Consider the following 19,244-nt stretch of genomic DNA (forward strand, 5'->3'; position numbering starts at 1 on the left):
AAAAAAAAAAAGTTGTTATTAAAACTGTGAAAGACTTTGAAATGGGCAAGTAGGGTGGTGGGCTGACCCCAGCAAGAAGCTGTGGGTGGAGTAGAAGTACAACTTCCAGGTTGCTTGACCCCGAAACACCAGTACCATTATGTACCCTGATTTCTATCACGACTCCGTGCTATAAATGAATGATAGCAATGGGCAGGATTCCTGTCTACAGACATGGAAAACAGTTCTAGAAGGTAATTAATTTCCTTCCACCTATTGTTTTTAAAAAGGCCAGTTTTGCATCTATTCATAAATTAATTCCATCCCTCCTTTGTGGTGTTTTGAATTCTCCTTTGAAATAAGTAACATTTCATCGGTTCCCTCAACAACCAATGAGTTAAGTTACACCTTTGTACTTTTATGAAACATTTTATATTTGTGCGGTCCTGTGATATTGCCTTCTGACACATTTCTTTTAATAATGTTGGCCTCTTTCTATGAATTCTAATGAAAGTAATATATTGAATGTTAGGCTAAACCACAAATATCAACATGCTATTTAATCACTTCTCAATTTCTTCAGGCAATAAATACAAACAAATTATAAGAGGATTTCCTACTTCCTAGGACCTGGAAATACTACCTGCCATGCAGCGGGAACTTCACGGATGGATTGGGTTAAGGGTAGGATAATCACCCCGCATATCCTTTTACGCCCAAAGCAATGAAAACAAAAGGTCATCAGTAGCAGAGGAAGGCAGGTGGGTCAGATCAGAACCCTGACCTCCAGACCTCTCGCAGTACACATGTACTGTAAGAATGGGGCAATTTCTTCAGTTTGAGGTAAATATTTACAGCAGCCATAAAAAACTGACAAAGCAATAAACATCCACAGGAAGACCCAGTTCCATTACATTTTTGCAGGGGCACTGAAGTTATTAGAATGACACATTGACTTGCGGATCTCACTGTTTCAGTATTACAGCTTCAGGAAACTTGTATGAAAAACATACAGGATATGTTATGGTTTGCTAGGGTTATGGCCTTCAGTGTTTTATCCTTACTTGTTGTAAGTACTTCTGATGACTAGTTGTTGGGCCCCAGGTAATACATTGAAATACTAACCAGGGTGGGACCAGGAAGCTGTCTTATGGAAATGATGAGCATGCACCATCGCTGATGGTAAATAAAGAGATGACTCCGGATGATGTGGGAGGACTTCGTGGCACCACAGGCCTTAGGAGCCAGGCCTGGTCTTTCCTGTGGAAGGGCCCTGGACTCAGTCTGCAGGCTGATTGCTGCCTGCTGAAATTACAGACTTACAAGCCCTTGCCAGGCTGAAATCAAGACAAATCACCCTGGCTCTCACCAGCACCCTTCCCTTATCCTTGCTGGCCACACAGCCCTCACCCAATGTGTCAGAAACGTCACTGTAAAACGGTATTCTCTCTGACAGTGCTCATGGGACAAAGTCAGGGAGGCAGTCACAGTCCTTACCAAAGTGCGGGACTGGCAGTGTATCCCCTGCTCCGTTTCCCCCCTGCCAGAATCTGTAATATCATAAGACATGATTAGTTGCCACTTGATAGGTGACCGCTTATGTGCTCCAAGCACAGCACTGATATATTAATTCTCTGAGATGAGAGGTAACATGTATTTTCACTCATGAAATGGATCATGTGCCACAGACTACACAATCATTGAGTAGTTTTGATGCTCTCTAGTGATGTACCCAAAGGAAACAACCTCTGTACGAATAAATATGGATCTCTTAGACTGTTTGTCAGGATATTATGTACCCACATGGCAAAACAAGGTGATGGGCTACGTGATGGGCTATTGTGCAGCCAACAAAACAGTTTGTATAAAATATCTGGAGATGTGGCCATATATTTATGGCATTGTGCTATGGGGTGAAAGTAAATTGTCAAATAAAATCTATATATTTTACCATTAATATATCTTATATGTGAGTTGAAAACAGTTGAAAGATTCACCTCTTTCATTTTAACCTTTCACGTGTCTAAATGGTGAGGTGATAACAGATATTTTTCAGTTTTGCTTTTGACAAGGAAAAAAAGTAATAGGGCCAGGGATTTAGCTCAGTGGTGCTGTCACCTGCCTCACAAGCACAAGGACCCAAGTTTGATCCCTGGTACCAAAAAAATAAAATAAAATAAAACAGTAATGATGTTAAACTAAAAATAATTCACCAAAATGCGATGAGTTAACACTCTTTTGAGACATGCAATTTTTATATTTCCTAATTATTTCCAAAGAAGTTAAGACATTAAAATTCTCCTTCCTATCTTGTAATAACTATACGCCTTTTGGAAAAGAAATTGTTTCCTGGACAAATATTTAGTAATTAGATGAAATAATCTGAGGAACCCAATGCAACTGAGCCGGATGTGGTGCTTGTGTTACTGTGGGACAGGAACCTGTGTGCTCCCTGGCAGAGCTCCCTGGGTCTTGGTCCTGGTAGATGGTCTGGGGACAGCTCTCGATACAACCTTAATCAGTCAGTCAAGAGTGCCTCACTAGACGGTATCCATACAGAGCAGACATGAATACTAAGATGCTTTACCCTGCACCAACATGAAATGTTAGTGACCCTGGCTGACAGAGTGACTTTAGGGTGATGAGGCCTACGTGAATGGTCAGAGGAGAAAGACAGAGGTGCAGAGAGATAGCCTGCCACCGAGGTTCTGGTATCCAAGTGAATTCTGTGAGCTCCCACATTCTGCATGGAGTTAAGCCTCACTTTTGCATACACAGTTCTAAGGCAAAGCGAATGAAAATGTACATTACCTTTCAAAATAGCATCGATTCTGTTGTATTTGCTAAAATATATTCAATCACTACAAACCTGCTATTGAATAGAGAAAAGAACAATTACTCGATTATGTAGAAAATGCAAAATTTTCCTCCATTTGTATTCTACAAAACTGGAAATTGAGAAATGGCAAACAGAATGCACTGTAAGCAAATCATACTTAATAAAAGTAGTAAATTCAACATTTGATTGTTTCCCATTTCTAGACAGATACTTGGGAAATTTTCATTTGTGGCCTAAAACTTTAGCCCTGATTTTGTTAAGATATTTAAATCCAGCAAAAAATAAATAAATAAATAAACAAATTCAAGTATCACAGCTAAAAAGCACCCTTTAAAATTTTGCATATAAAGGAATAAGTTTTTTCCCCTAGGACATAAAAGGAAATGATTTAAGAGGTAACATATATTTAATACATTAATTTGCAAGTGAACAAACAAGTATAAAAGGGTTTTTGTTGTGTCTTAATTAGACAAGAGCTGTTCTAAATCCATATACCTCACTAAAACTTATGGAAATTCTAACTTAGTAAAATGTTTTAAAAGTAGTTCCAAATCATGTATAAGATTATATCCTATAAAGCCAAATCTCCAATTGAACATTTTTAATACAAGTTAAAGTACATGGGCTGAAGTTTCACTATGAGCATTTCCAAAGAAGAATCGGAATTTGTAAATCCCACGCTTTCAAGAGAAATAGTTTGAAAAGGTCAGGCTATGTTCTGGAAAACCAAAGAATCTCCAAACCTCAAAACTCAATAAATAAGAAATGGGAAATGGAGAGGAAAACACGTAAAATCAGAGCAGCGTGAGACAACCCACAGCAGCCTCTGGGACCGTCCTCCCTGCAGGGCTTTCTCTGGGTGGTCTGGAAGCCACGGCCAAGGGACACACACAGCTGCACACACGTCCTCTAGGAGCGAGGTGTGCAGCTGGCCAGCAGCCAACAGGTGGGGCAGGAGAACTCGCTCAGGTCCACCAAGCAGCAGGGTCAGGCAGAGGGCCGGAGGGCTTTACTTGCGCAGCTCCGTAGCTGAGAGTGTGTGTGAAGGAAAGTTCACATGCACATGCACAGTGACCTGCCCAGAACTGATGGCAACAATGACACAGAGATAAGGCTTCCACGAGGCCCTTGATGTCCTCCAGGAGGCCTCTTCTGTCACCATTGTGGGCTTCGTCACATCCAACCCTCAAACGCAACCCTCCTCTTAAATCTCTTGCCCAGTTCTTAAATTGCTCTCCTTAATTTGTTGTACTTTCAGTGAGGATGCTCTGGAAATATTAACTCTAAGTATTTTTGTCCTGCAAATGATTACCCCGAGGAATTATGCTGTCAAAAGAATGTATAGCTCACTTTATCTTCCAGTTGTTTTTTTGTTAGTATATAAAAAATCACATGGAGTTGGGAATATCAATACTTTGTCCTGTGACCAGTCTAAATCCAACTTCTGGGTGACTAGTTTGCTTTTGTTTCATTGTTGGTTTGTTAACAGATATTTTCATTTACTTTTCTTTTCCTGTCTGGAGTTGAACCCAGAACCCAGAGCCTTGACACCTTTCCCTGCACATGTGAGGGGTGATTCATACCACCACTGAGGCTCCCTCTCTCTGGCTCCCTGCTCTGTTACCTCCTAGGGTGAATCCCAGCCAGCTGGGGAGCTGTCACTGTAGAGGGCAAGGGTCAGGATTGGCTGCCTCTTGCAGGGATCAACACTTTTTCTCTTCCACCCGATGGACTTTCATGTCATCTGGGATCCAGCGTGATCTCAGAACAATATGGACAAACATGAAAACTCCTCTCCTAACTCTGTGGCAGCTTTGACACAACTTCAGTAGCTCAACCCATCCAAAGCATTCTGCAAACTTGGTAAATAGTGCCAGGGAAGCTCCATAGTAACAAGATCTTTACCTATGGTATGAAATTTTAAGGTAAAATTTTAAAGAAAACCAGGGAACAGCAAATTTAATTAAATCTATAAGATGACTTTATCTAAAGGGCATTGTCTTAAAACAGATGTTGTTCTGGTTTGAGTAGATCCCGCAAGCGTTCCTCAGTAGGATTTACAACCTACTGTGCTCCTCTGACTGGATACGTGTGGAAACCAAAGGAGAGTGGTGCCCGGAGACCCAAGCCTGTCATCCCAAGGCGGGAGGGTCACATGTCTGAACGGAGCTGGGGCAACTTAGTGAGAAACTGTCTCAAAAATAAAAATAGAAAGAAACAAATAAGCAAGTAATGGAGATGTGCTCCAGTGTGAAGACCTTACATTCATTCCACAGAAGCACAACAAACAAACAAACATAGGTAAATAAGTGAATGCATGAGATAAAAAAGAAAATAGAAACCATATACCTCCTGCACCCACTGTTCTCTCTTCCTATGCAATGCTCTGTGTCACCTCCAAACTCTGCCAGCAAGGCCCTCACATAGGCAGGGGATTCAGGCCTGCTTCAGGTATATTATTGTAGTCGCCCAAAGGACTAATATAAATGGTAAATATATATCTTTTTAAAACTGTAATGATTCTTTGCATTGATGATGATTCCTTTGATTCACCTCAATATTTAGTAGAACAAATTACAAAAGAGAAACAAGACAGAGAAGCCATCATAACCCAAATTTCCATTAGGGGGTTTATCATCAATCCTTCCAATAGTTCTATCAGCAAATATTGGAAATAGGCTCCAGGAAAAGCACTCCCTTTCCCTGTGGGTGTATGTCCTGTGTTGTGCAGTCCTGTTCCCAAGCAGGATGTATTAGAAATCTCTAAATAAGCAGGCAGGCTGATTGGTACTTAACACTAATTCCAAACGCTAGCTGCATGGATTCAGGTGAGTCACACAGCATTTGCCTGTGACATTGATCTGTAAGTAGAAAAGGTTGGATTGCCTGTTATTATGCTCAGTTCTAGAAAAACTAAGAAAGTTGAGCTTGACTGAAAATGAAGTTGAGGAATATATCACCATAAGTTTTGTTTCAAAGTTAATGTTAGAAAAATTAAAACAAATACAAGGAATAATCATGAGTATAATACAGTAGCATAGTGGTTTTGCTTAAGTATTGCATTATATAGGATATTTACATCTTCTACTGCTTTATGGCATTTTCATAATTGTCCACAAATGTATTAAAGAAGGATTAACCTCAGAGTATCTAAATGAAACATTATTTGACTTTTGTGCTTCTAATGAAGAACTGGGTAGAAATAATATTTCTTAAGTTTTTCCAACAACACTTTTTTACCTTGTTGGCATTTTGGTTTCCGTGGGAGCACGTCTGAGAGTAATTTTGTTCAGAGTAGACATGAAAATGCATGAAGGACTTGCTAAACTTTCAGCTGTGAAAGACAGCGTTAGCGACAAGCAGCATGTTAAAGGTAGATCAATGAAGGGTCTGTAGCCAAACAAACTTCTCCTATTATTGTCTTTTTCAAGAATCTGGGTAAAGGGGATGTCTGCTGCCCAGTCTCTTCTCACAGGTACTAGGAGGCTGTGAGCAGTGACAGCCCTGAAGAGCCAGGGGAGCCTGCCCAAGGGGACCTGGGGACTGGGAGGTTCAGAAGAGGGAGGGCTGAATGTGCATGTCACCTACATAGCTCGGGCAAAGCGGTCTTCATAATTCCCCAACATTTAAGCAGCTCCTGCATCTGAGACAGACAGCCACAGGCGGGCAACCACGAGATGTGTCATTTTCCAGAACAAAGGTGGTCATCTGAGTCCCCACTTCGCATTTCAGCGAGAGCATCAGCTCCCAACCCTTTGCCCGTAGGTCTTTGGAAAGTCATGTTATAATCCCAAGATCCCAACGGGACTAGAGCAACGATAGGTGAAGAGCAGGGTATGTGCCTTCGATCCCTTTTTTCATTTTACTTGAAGGGAAGATGTTTGGAGTTCGTCAATGTCACTTAAGAATGATAAAATATCAATAGAGTAGTGTATTTATAACTCGCGTCATAAATCTTGGTCCTAGTAGTAATTGTGCCTCCCCGAAGTGTCCTCCAAAAGAATCTACTCCTTCAGGTTTCATCATTCGCACCTATCTTTGATCCTTTGATAAAATAATTTTGTCATCAGGCACATCATTAGAATATCTATTCCTCCTAACCTTCCTTGCTTCATGTTTCCTCTTAAATATCAAATCAGGAAAGGTCTTAGAAAGGAAAAATATGTGGATTTCTTTTTCTGCTTGAGTCTCAAACAAGATTGAGGCGAATAGCTTATGTCTGGTGGTGAAATATCAGATCAGTGACACACAGGTCAGTCTCTGATTTAAAATAGTAAAATATGTGTGCATATTATAAAATATGCCAAAGCGAAAAAATTTATTTGAGCCATTGCATTAAGAGAAGGGGAATGATCGCATGCTACTTTATTGAGCAAATCATATGTGACAGTCTTTTCTACTCACCGTCTTGATAGCTCACCTTCACACCCAAATACTTGAAACAGTCACCTCTAAGCCATTGCAGGTGCAGCTTTACCACACTTGAGTGTCTTATACGTGGCCAGATTTACCTTAATCCCATTCTCCCTCCAGTATGCACTTCAGAAGAGTATTTTAGATTATTTTTTTCAAAATCAATTTACAACCCATTCCATATGCCATGGGGCACTGGGGATCAAGGTTCCTCTTCTTTCCACAGCTCGATAGAACTTAGCCCCCGTGGATTTTTGCAATAGTTTGCTTCTTTTTGTTCCTTCCATGATGAACATATCCCCAAGTGAATTGAACGCAATAAAGCACAAGCTGATGATGGGCTGCTTTTGACTTGCCAGTTCATTGCTGCTAGCCAAAAACAAGTACTGCGGCACTGAAAGTGTGTTCCTGTTGAAAACACAGAAAAAAGATTCTTTAAAACTCACTGCAAGTTTTCCCTACTAAACTAGAAAAACATTTTTTTTTCCTCTGACACATAAACAGGCTCTTTGACTAATATAAATGCTTTGGAGCGTACTAAAGACTTTGAAGTCTGATTACTTTTCAACATCCATATGCTGAGGCTTCTGTCTTAGAGTTAAAAACACTAAAATGAGACCCATGGGTGATATGCTTCTGAATGTAGGCTAAATACTGTATGAATTCTCAGGTTTTTCCTACCTTCTCATAGCAAAGACCCCACAGGTATATGAACAAGAGAAAGATTAAATCAGTACTCTCAAAATGCAGACTTCCATTTTAACAGCAGTGCTCCTTGACTGTCTAACAAGTAAACTTAATTCCAAAACAACATTTTAATCTTCTTATATTTCTCTTCCGTAAAAAACATACTGAGGAGGGCCAGGGATTTCACTCAGTGGTTCTGCCACCTGACTCCCGAGTGCAAGGTCCTAGAGTTCGATCCCCCGCACCAAAAACAAACAAACAAACAAATAAACAAACAACAAAATCCACACTGAGCTCCAGAGCTGTCATTATCACTTGGGATTCTGGGTGGACTCTCTCTCCACAGACTGGGTGCTAGAAGGGACCTTTGCCATGTGAAGTTGTGTGTTGGTTCCAGTTGTGAACATTCATCAGAGAACCCATGAACCACTAGGCCTAACTCATGGCACTCTTCTTAATTCAGAGCCAGTCTTGGCCGACAGATATCTAGTATTATGTGTAAGAAATCTGTGGGTGGTTCCATCCATCTGAATCCCTTTTTCTGAGTTCCTGTGTGTTTGCTACGGAACTAAAAACTTAATCTCCCACAGTTTGGCGGTGAGTTGAAAATATGTGTTGGCTTCTCTTGCCGTGTCCTGCTGTCCAGCACTGTTTGATTAGATAAAGGTGAGTGGAAACTGCCTGGTACCAGCCACAATTAGAGCAGCACAGCCTCGCAATTAAGTGATGAGTAGATTTCATTTCTTAGCTATATTTATTTCATGGCATAAAGGAACTTTAATATTTTCCCTGTGAAGATGTAGCTAACACTGTTTCATGGATCATGATCTGCCTGAGTGGTAACACATAAACTCATCATCGAGGCTGTGGTTTCGCTTGTACCTTGGGCTGTGGCATCTGAGCCACACAGAACTCTGAGTGCAGTTTCTGTGTGGATTGACTTTAACCTCTGCCTTCCAGGCTCATTTTCCACCCCTAGCACCATCGGAAGTCTTCTCCTCCAGGCTATCAGGATGGATGTGGGGACAATAATAACTGTTTAGAATTCATCTGAATCATCATGCAATATTCCAATATTTAGTCCTCCTCAATTTTTGTTTTGCTAGAAATAGAATAAAAATGAAATTTTGGTCAGGGGACTGCTTTACTAATAATATGCCATGTACAGATCTGAGAAAGGTCACGTTCCTGTGACAGTGGCCAGAGAGCCAGAGAGAGGAATTGTGGGTGTCATGGCTCTGTTTCCTTCACCTGCACCCTCCCACTCCAGGATTTGGGGGACAGTTGTAGCCCTTCTCTAGCTCTTCAGTGATAATTACATTACTAAAAGGCAGTTATTTTGTTTCTTGGTACTGCTCCTAATTATCACTGGTCATAATTATCACTGGCCATAGCCATAACAGATCAGGTTGACTTGATAGATTGGTAATGAACAGGAATGTGTGCTGTGTGTGAAAGTCTGTCTGTGGCGGAGGAAAAGTGACATGGAGAGTAGAGGGCTGGCTGTGTGGTCATGCTTCTTACCAGGAGTGGCTGCACATGTGTCAAATGTGTGCTTTTATGCCAGTAATGTGTCAATATTTTCAGACCACTTTTGTAGACAAGGCTGATCAACAGAAGTGACAGTTATGTCTGAATTCAAACTGTTGTTCTATAAAAATGGTGCATCATCCGCAGTTTATGACATAAGACAAAAAGGATCCATCGTTTGCAGGAATAAGAGTTGGTGGTGAAATAGAGGAAAGAATCTCCTGTAAGTAGGTGCTTGTCTGAAGTAATCCAGTGCCGAATCATGGAGATTTCTCTGGGCAACTTAGGTCCATGTGCTGTGTTAAACAAAATTAGATTCAGGCAACTGGGTTGGGACTGGCCCTAAAGTTGACCAATGGATAATTCCTTAGGTGATTTCATTGTTTGAATATGCTTGAGGACTCGCAGGTGACTTGGAGTCTTGCCTCCATTAAGTAAAATACAGTTGACAACTTGGGTGCCCATGAACAGCTAAGGTGGAGCCCACAGCCAGGGCTGCTTTGAGTGGGTAAGGGCGGCTAAGGACCGGAAATCCCTAGAGACTCTGGAGTGAGGAGAAGGTTTCCTGGAGACGGCTCTGGGGCAGGCCAACTCCATCTAGGCAGCAGTGCAGGGCAGATGCACTGGCATCACCTATGGAGGTGCCCTCCTGAGTTCCTCCCTGTGTAGTAGGATTGGCACCCACGTGTTTCCAAGGGTCCGCATGACCAGGGTGGTGAAATGTAGGAAACAGAATCCATTCTAATAGGTTGAAGCGGAAAGAGCTTTACTAAAGGATATTTCGTGGCCAAGAGAATCCTTGGAGGAACTGGCACTGGGTGGGGTGGCTAGATACTGCCCAGAAAGGCAGCCAAGGGAAACACTCTTCAGTGGAAACCCTCCATCACTGGCTTGGGTCACTGGTTTTTCCAACTACGACAGTGACCGGATGCCAGACTCCGTCAGAGCTCTGAGAAGTGAAAGCAAGCACCTCCTCCCACTGCTCATGAAATGTGCCTGTGTCCTCCTGCAGCCTCCCCTTGTGTCTCTCCTGATTCTCTGCCAGAGTTTTTACCTGGAACATTCTAGTAGCCTAGCTGCAAATGAGTCTCCTGAATTTATTTTTATTTTTTTAAACATTGCTCTCTTGGATGGTATGTTAGAAGGGGGCTGGAATCCACAAGATCTTTGAAGAAACGTAGTCTATAGTAGCTATTCTGCTCGTAGAAGGGAGCCCGAAGAGGGAAGCTATAGCCCCCCGTGGCCCAAATATCAAAATATTTCAATGTTTTTCTCTTGGCATTAGAGTATAGTGATACAGCCTAATGTTTCATCATAGCTTAAGAGACTTTCTTTGAATACTAAAGCTCAATCGTTGTTTGGAGTGTGGGCTTCTGTTGAATAGATCAAAATATATGAAGCTGTAGGCATTTCTGGAACTGGACTGTTAAAAATTTCAGTTTAGTACCTATAAAAATTGCATAAAACTTGGATAAGCTAAATCTTCAAGAAAAGTACAAGAAGTAGGGTTTACTTTTAATTGTTTTATTTAAAGTTGTAAATAGGTGGAGATTATTTAAATCCGGGACATAAACATTTCTTCTTTTTGTTCTACTTGAAATGTACCTTTTTTCTTGATTTTACAACTTTTAGTCTTTTGACTTTTCACTTGCAAAATTTGAAAACTTTATAAAATAAATAAAATGAATGATCAATATCTACAAAACCCCAGCGGGACATCTTGTAAACCACGAAGGAATGATGAACAATATAAGGAATGCAGATCCGCCCTAGAAAACAGCTTAACACTGGAGCAATAACCTTGGGTTTGCATGAAGAGGATCTTATAATGATGAGTAATGTGCTTCTTCTCACTTGTTAGTGATTATCTTTTCCCTTGTTGGATAATTCCTGCATGAGCCTCCTATGAAATAATTTATTAAGTGTTTATGGTGTGCAACACACTGTGCTTGATGCTAAGAAGAATTTTAGAATTCATATAAAATGTTCACAAAATGTTAATCACATCCTTAAGTGTTTGGACATAATAAATTTTAGAATATGTATATATATTTGAATATATAGCTAACAGAAAACTGGGAGAATATAAAGCTCTAGCATTTATATACAGCCTATTTTTAACAAATCGTGTTTTATTAATGATGCATACAAATATTTCACAATCTCCTTACTTTAAGGAAATGTTCTTCCAAGGTTTTTTTCTTTTGGTTAAAACAAGTGCATAGATGAGTGCAACTGAAATAATAATTTTAAACTCTACAATTAATTCCAAGCCAAGCGTTAGTTGTGATCATAAAAGACTAACCTCCCACTTAACATTTCTTTAGCCTAAAAGAATACTCCTAGTAGATCATCAGACAACGTTATTTTTTCAAATGAATGAGGTCGCCCAAGTCAGGTCATCATCATAATTGAATTGTTTTCTAGTGGAACTGTACCTAAAACTGTCATAAATTTTCTTCGTGCCTTCCGTTGTTAATAATCACAGTGAATTCTACTCTGGGCCAGACCCATGGGTTCTACAGTCCTCCCTTGTTTACCCTGAACTTCGCCTCCAGAAGGACACGTGTTCATAGACAGAAACCAGCCATGCTCAGCTGGAGGTGGTCAGCTTCACCTGGAGTCTCGGGGAACCCAGCAGGTCTGCGTGACGAGGCCAGGAAGCAGCCTGGGTGCTTTTCCCAGAGGTGGGTGACAAAGTGGCTCCATGTGCAGCTGGAATGCAGACCCGCTGTGTGGCCTGAGCCTCACTGGGTTTGTCCTGAGTGCACAACGAGGGCCTCCTGGCTTTGTGAATCCGCTCCATCACTTCTCCGCGAATGCACTGGGCCCACAGGAAGCTTTTGTTGGATGTTTGTTGCTTCTATTCGTTTGCAGTGCTGCGCGTGGCACCCAGGGCCCGGGCATGCAGGCTCCTCCTCTGAGCTGCACCCCTAGCCCTAAGTATTCATTCATGGCACATCGGATTTCCAACCTGTGTTTATTTTCAAGATCTGTCAAATCAAATTTTAAAAACTACTATAGTTGCATCACCTGAAATCACTTTGTTTGTCAGTCTCCGGTAATCAATTAGCTGTTGTATTTGATAGAAACCTGAATTTAGGTTTTACAAAGCATTTTAGCATCCTGTATAAATGTAGTAGGTTGGCAACACATAAGTATTCTCTTCTTTTAGAACCTGTCACATTGAGGTGCTGGACACTGTGACTAATCCTCAGACCTTTTAGGGACCACTGTGGCCTAGCAGAGGCTGCAGGTTCCGGAGAGACGGTGTGTTTGCAGTGATGCTTTAGTTTTTATGAATCAGACCAGGACTTTGGTAAAAGAGATCAACAGCAGACTCCAGGAGGAAGCATTCGAATTAGAGAATGAGGATTCCGATGGCCACATCGAACGGATGCTGGCTGGCAATACTGACTTGCTCAGAAAGTGAGGCCAGCTAATGAGATGAGGACACTTTGGCTCTTGGTGCCAGGAGGGCCTAATGTAAGACTGCCAGCTTCAGAAAATAAAACTAAGGAATGGTTAGTTACCTCTGGCTCTCAGACAAGCATCAAGTAATGTATAGCATGAGAATGAGGATGATCGAATTCATGCCGTTTAACATCCATTTATTACTTTGGTCTCCCCCAAAACCCATCTATGAGTGACTTGCTGTTGTCCAGAGCCTTACTGCTAACAGGCCGCCTAGCACATATTCTGTTAATGTACTGTATGCTGTAAAATATACATAAAAATAACAAGAGGTCCCTTTTCACTGCAGTCATGATTTTTACGGAGGAGACAGTTGTAGGATAATTAGCAGGGATGGTTAGGGTCACGTGGTGATTTTAAGGGGGGGCAGCAACACTGGAGAGCACTGCACCAGCACAGAGAGGTGGCTAGGACGTCACTGCCTGAGTTTGTGCTGGAGTAGTTTCTGCAGCTCTGGTTTAGTATCGTACCTTTAGCTTTGCTTACATGTTCCCGGGCTGCGAATGGTGTGTACAGTCTTGGTGCCCATGCGTGGTAAGAGTTTTTAACTTTTGAAATACAGTTGTGTAAATGTTATCATAGTGAATGATAAAACAGACGACAATCTATGTGCACCCTTGGCATACCTTTCTCTTAATTTTTTCACTTTTTCGGGCCGCAAATTTCATGTCCAAGTTTCTCCATGTTGCCGCGAATCGTCGAGAAATCCACAAGTAAGTGGACACCTTGAACACCGGGGAAGGCATTTGGGGAACTTACATGAAAAACAGGAACTCTACTGTGTATCTGAATTCGGGCCTAACTGGGTGGACAGTGAATGTTACCTGGGAAACCCTACTTCGGGATAAATGAAACGCAAGGATCAGGGCCAACGAAGTAGAGCTGAGTTCTATAAAAGTCTAAGGGCTCATCAGGATTTCCCAGCTGCAGCGGATTTTCTTAAAGCTTGTCTCAAAACAGGCAGGGGTTCTCAAGCAAGACAGTGAGAACCTGCTACTCAAACTGGGCTTGGCATTATCAAAGAAACTGGAATTGTCATTCTGCTTCGGAGTCTTTAAATGCCCTTGCTTTATTCGTAAGGTTAATCTTAGGTAATAGGAAAGGAGAAGAGGACAGATAGTGGGAAAGGGAAAGGGACATAAAAGAATAAAGACGTGTCACCTGTATGGACCTGCTCCGCACTATGAATGCCTGCATTATGGCCTTCAGCCGTGCCTCATCTTTAAACAACAGTGACTTTAAAACTCGGGATGGAAATAAAATCTGTGAGAGCCAAGGTGTGCTCAGTGGCAGAGTTGGACACGGAGAAAGGCAGGGCCCCAAGCCACTCGTGGCTTTTGAGACTTGCTGGACCCTAACTGTTTACCGGGGCTGTACCGGATGCTTCTCTGGGCCCTGGTTTCTCAGGAGGTCTCTGATGCCGTCTGTTCACTGGCTGCTTTCCATTTCCTATTTCCACTCTGCCTTGCTGACTTTCTCCCCGAATTTTAACCTTTCCTACTTGCTATTGCCAAGAGCCTGGCACGTCATCGAGAATATATCTGAGAAATCAGAGTGCCTTTTTATAAGTATAAAATTTGCATTTCCTCCCTAATTGCACCGTTTCTACCATTTTTCAGCCAAGAAGTCGCTCATCCTGTAACCAGCTCCCTTGTTCGTTCGGAGGGCTTTGAAAGGGCCAGGGTAATCCATCTTTCTGAACTCCATTGAAGAACATTTAGCATCAGAGTTTCATTTTTCACTTCATCTTTGGTATCATTTATAAGGATTCTAAATTAAACTATGACAGATAAGCCTGCTGTTAACTGAAGAGCTCAGGGTGCTCTCTGCCAGGGAATTGCTCTGTGGGGACCACGACTTTTATTTCGGCCATTGTCCTCCATTCATTGCTGATTCCGGGTTTACAATAGGGTTAAACTACCAGAGATTTGCTAAATGTTTTCAAATCCTAACTGGCTTTCCTCTTTCTTCATAGTACTTTTCCATTAAAAATATGTTGGTTCAAAGAGAGGAAAAAGGTAAATTCTACTTAGTAGCAATGAAAGCAAGATTTTTTTTGGCCTTTGCAGTAGTAAACTGAAATATGACATTTGAATGAAAATATATTCAGTGGAGAGGGCAGTATCGGTTATTTTTAGATCGCTGATTAGCTTCCCAATGCTTCCAATTATGCACCTCCAGCTTTCACTTCCTTTCTTGCTTCTGGATTCATATAACCTAAAAACTGTAGACATTTTCCTTTGGATTATGGCACTACAGATATGTCTGCAATTGAATTCTAGATATTTCCTTCACACCTTTTCCTTTTGAGTTGCTCCAGAGAAATGTTCTTCCTTTCCTCCAAATCCGCCTAGATCCCTATCCTTTCACTTGTTGCTTTCCAAATAACTTACCATACCTGCTGTCCTCATTCTTTCTAAGGCCACAGCTTGTATCACACTCTGACTGTCTCTCTCCCTTCAGTCTGTTCTGTGTTCCTCATCCACAGGCTTCTTCAGAAATTCAATGAGCTCACAAGAGCTCACCCCCACTTCCCACTGACTTCGGTGACTTCCATGTCATAGACTCTGCTGGAGGGCCTCTGATTGCCTCTCCAAGGCTGGTCACGTGTGTCCCTTTATCTCAGTCACTCTTATTGCCAGACACGCTGGCTTCTGGCCCATCTGGAAGTCTGTGTTCCCTGACAGCACCTTCCTAGTTTAAAAGTTACCATTCTTCAAGCAAAAGACTATTGACTTTCTCTGCTCCACATCTTTGCTTTACTTTGTGTCTTTCAGATCTTACAACAAATGTCACGTCCTAAAAATATTGTCCCTCCTTACACTGTAAATCACTACCTGGTTTACTTCCTTCATGACTTGACTTCATTTTGCTTACCTATTTGGTTGGTTGTTTTCTCCAGTTCCCAAGCATGTAGGCCCATGAGGACAGGAGGTCCTATCGCCTTCTGTTCAGCCTGAAGAATTGGCCTGCAACACAACCAGAAATCAATCAATCAATATTCCGGAAACAAGTGAAACAGTGCATAAAACTAAAATTGCTCCTGTGAGTACAGTACTAAAGTGGTGTAGATATTTTCTCAAAGGTACTGTAAGAGGATTTCAACATGAATAGATTTATAATCAATAGGTTACCAGCTACTTAGTGGAACATATAATGCATAGAAGTCATTTACTCGTGGCCATGGTGAAAAAGCATTCCAGTTTACAAAAGCAAAGGAAAATGATAATTTCAAATAAATTCTCTTATTTATGAAACAGTAAATGTGGTATTGCATCATTACAAACATATTTTGCTTTTCAAAAACCACAGCATAGAAAGCTATATTTTATCCATTTTAAATGGAATTTAATGTAACATTTTAAATAACATAACCTGTAGTGAAGGCCAAGCCAAATTTTGTATGATTTCTTTTGATTTGGCTTATTAGAGTTTGCAAACACCAGACTTTGGTGTATGTGGTCTTAGATTCATTTTATAGCTCTCCAAAGAATTGTATTTAACTATTTTTAATATTTTCTGTTTAACATTAAAATGAAATGTTTTAGTATCTTAAACTCATTCTAAAATTCAAAGAAAATATGAAACTGGTGCCTCAAAGATCCACAATCCCACCATTATTTGAAAAGCAGTATTCATTGTGTAAAATTCAAGTAAATACAGTTATTAATAATGTATTTATCTTAAATAATTATGTTACCCTAACCATGTATGAGTATCTACAACTGATTTTGCATAAAAACACTTCTAAGCAATGAGTTAGAACAGCTACATAATTTAAAGGATTTCTAGGTAAGCATTCTGTAATAATAAATGGATATATGAAAGATGTAACATAAAGGACAAAAATACACTTTCATCTTATATTTGGTATCCTAGCTTAAAAGACAAATAGTGGTGCTGACATCTGTTTCCTTTCAATTGTAACCAAAAGCACAAACATATTTTGTAATGACATCAGAAAAAATCACTCTTGTTGAATTTGATCACTAAAGACTTCAAAATAATGTCTGGAACTGCCAGTATTGACTCTTAGGTTCAAAATGAAAGCTATAGATGCAAATATATCTATAGCTATAGAGATATAGCTATAGATATATTGGTAGAACAATATGGACAATGTTGGTGGACAAAACTGGAAATGTTAAGTTTCGAGCTAATAGTTTGTAATTTGGGGCAAAACAGCATAGACATCACTCAACAGCTAATTATTTTGAGTCTTCTAGAAATTTCAACAGATCACATTTCCATCAAAAGTAGTTAAACATATAAAAGAATGATTCTTCGTGGGCTGGAAGACGGAGAAAGTTTATGGAAATGTGGCTGATTCTCCAGAGCAAAGAATAAAATGATAAAAAGCTCCTCAAGTTACTCAAAACTCTCCACCTCTGGCCTCTACAACCCTTAGTCTATTAGGTATGACAGTGCTGTAGTGGAATATATATGTGTGTGTGTGTGTGTGTGTATGCATGTATATGTATATATGTATATATGTATATATATATGCATGTATATATGTGTATATATGTATATATGTGTGTATATATGTGTATATATATATGTATATGTGTGTATATATATATATATGTATGTATGTATGTATATATGTGTATATATATTCAAAATTGAAGCCATACCTGAGAGGTGAATTTAGATACAAAAACTTACACGGATATTTGGATCTCCCTGAAAGGCAATTCAGTTTTCAGATAGGGGAAACCATATTCAGAGTAGCTAGGGGAGGGTGTCACCAAAAAGCAAAATTTCAGTCAGTGCCCTAGTGGGGTGAGGAACATAAAGTCATAGTGAACTCCCCTTTAGAAAATCTCGAGTAGAAAAGAAGGAATCACTGCTGCTGTGTTGCACACGACAAGAATCTCAGATACAGCAGAGACAATGTTTTCTGTTTCTCTGTACACACAGCCTTTGCCACTTTTTGAAAGGAAACATTTATATGAAAAGTTTAAAAAAGTATAAAAAAGCAACAATAGTAGCATATCATGAAAAGAGCAACGGACCCAGACAACTCTGCCATGGAACGGCCCACAGAGGCTGGTGTGGTGGGGTGTGGGGTCCTGCACGTCACAGGGAGCCATGGGGATCACAATAGGCAAGACAGTGGTCCCAGCAGACACAGTCACTGCTGGCTGCCATGGAGTCTGGGAGTGTGGCCTGCTGTGTGTGGCCACGGGGACATCAGGCTGGAAAGCTGAAGGCAGTGGGAGAGATAGCCCAACACAGCTCTGGGAGGGCATGAGAAGACACGGAACCCCGCAGCAGTGTTTCCTCAGCAAAAACCAGCAGATAAGGCACAGCTTTTATTTATTTTTTATTTTTTTATTTTTTTGGTATCAGGGATTGAACTCGGGTCCTTGAGCTGGCAACCGAACTGCTGAACTAAATCCCTGGCCCTTAGGTACAGCTTTTAAATCAGAGGCATTTGGAGCTAAGTGATATGTTGGAAGAGGCATTTTTACCCCCAGGCAAGGAGAAGGAGGTTATCAACCTCACACCCTTCTAATCTGGTTCTGGGAATTAAACCCAGAGCCCTGAGCATGTTGATTTATGCACCCCACTGAGTGACACCTGCAGCCCATGCTTTATTTTCTGAGCAATGGCAAATGACAGCCCAGCCTCTGCTTCATGCCATATGAAGAATTAAATGCAGCACATTTAAATAGTTATAGTCGTTAAGTATAAATAATATGCTTTATATTGGAAAAATTATATTCATAAAAGTTCTTGTCTCCAGGAACAGTTTTCTCTTGATAGATTCCTGCCTTGATGTTTTTCACCCAATCCAAGTGAAAATTTTGGCTTGTGATTTCTTACCCACCCTAATGTGACAAGTATGTAATCCTTTGCTTGCAATGTCAAAATAAAAAATATATAAATATGAAAACCTATTTTCTAGTATATCACACCAGTAGCAAAAATTGAAATGACTACTTTATCTGTTAAAAAAACAGGTAGATGGATGACAGGGGAGAGAGAGAGAGAATAGAAGAGGGAGAAGGTAAAGAAGAAGAGGAGGAAAGAAAAATAGAAAAGAGGAAGACGGAAGGGAGGGAGAGGGAAGAGAGGTGAGGAAGAAAGAAAGAAAGGAAGAAAGAAAGAAGAAAGAAAGAAAAAAAGAAAGAAAGAAAGAAAGAAGAAAGAAAGAAAGAAAGAAAGAAAGAAAGAAAGAAAGAAAGAAAGAAAGAAAGAAAGAGAAAGAGAGAAAGAAAGAGAAGAAAAAAGAAAGAGAAGAAAAACGAAAGAGAGGAGAGAGAGATAAAGATAAAGAAAGAAAGAGGGGAAAGAGGAAGGACCTGTACTCGGG

Source organism: Fukomys damarensis, unplaced genomic scaffold (assembly GCF_012274545.1).
Source record: "Fukomys damarensis isolate Sample0158 unplaced genomic scaffold, DMR_v1.0_HiC HiC_scaffold_4, whole genome shotgun sequence".
Classification (NCBI taxonomy): domain Eukaryota; kingdom Metazoa; phylum Chordata; class Mammalia; order Rodentia; family Bathyergidae; genus Fukomys; species Fukomys damarensis.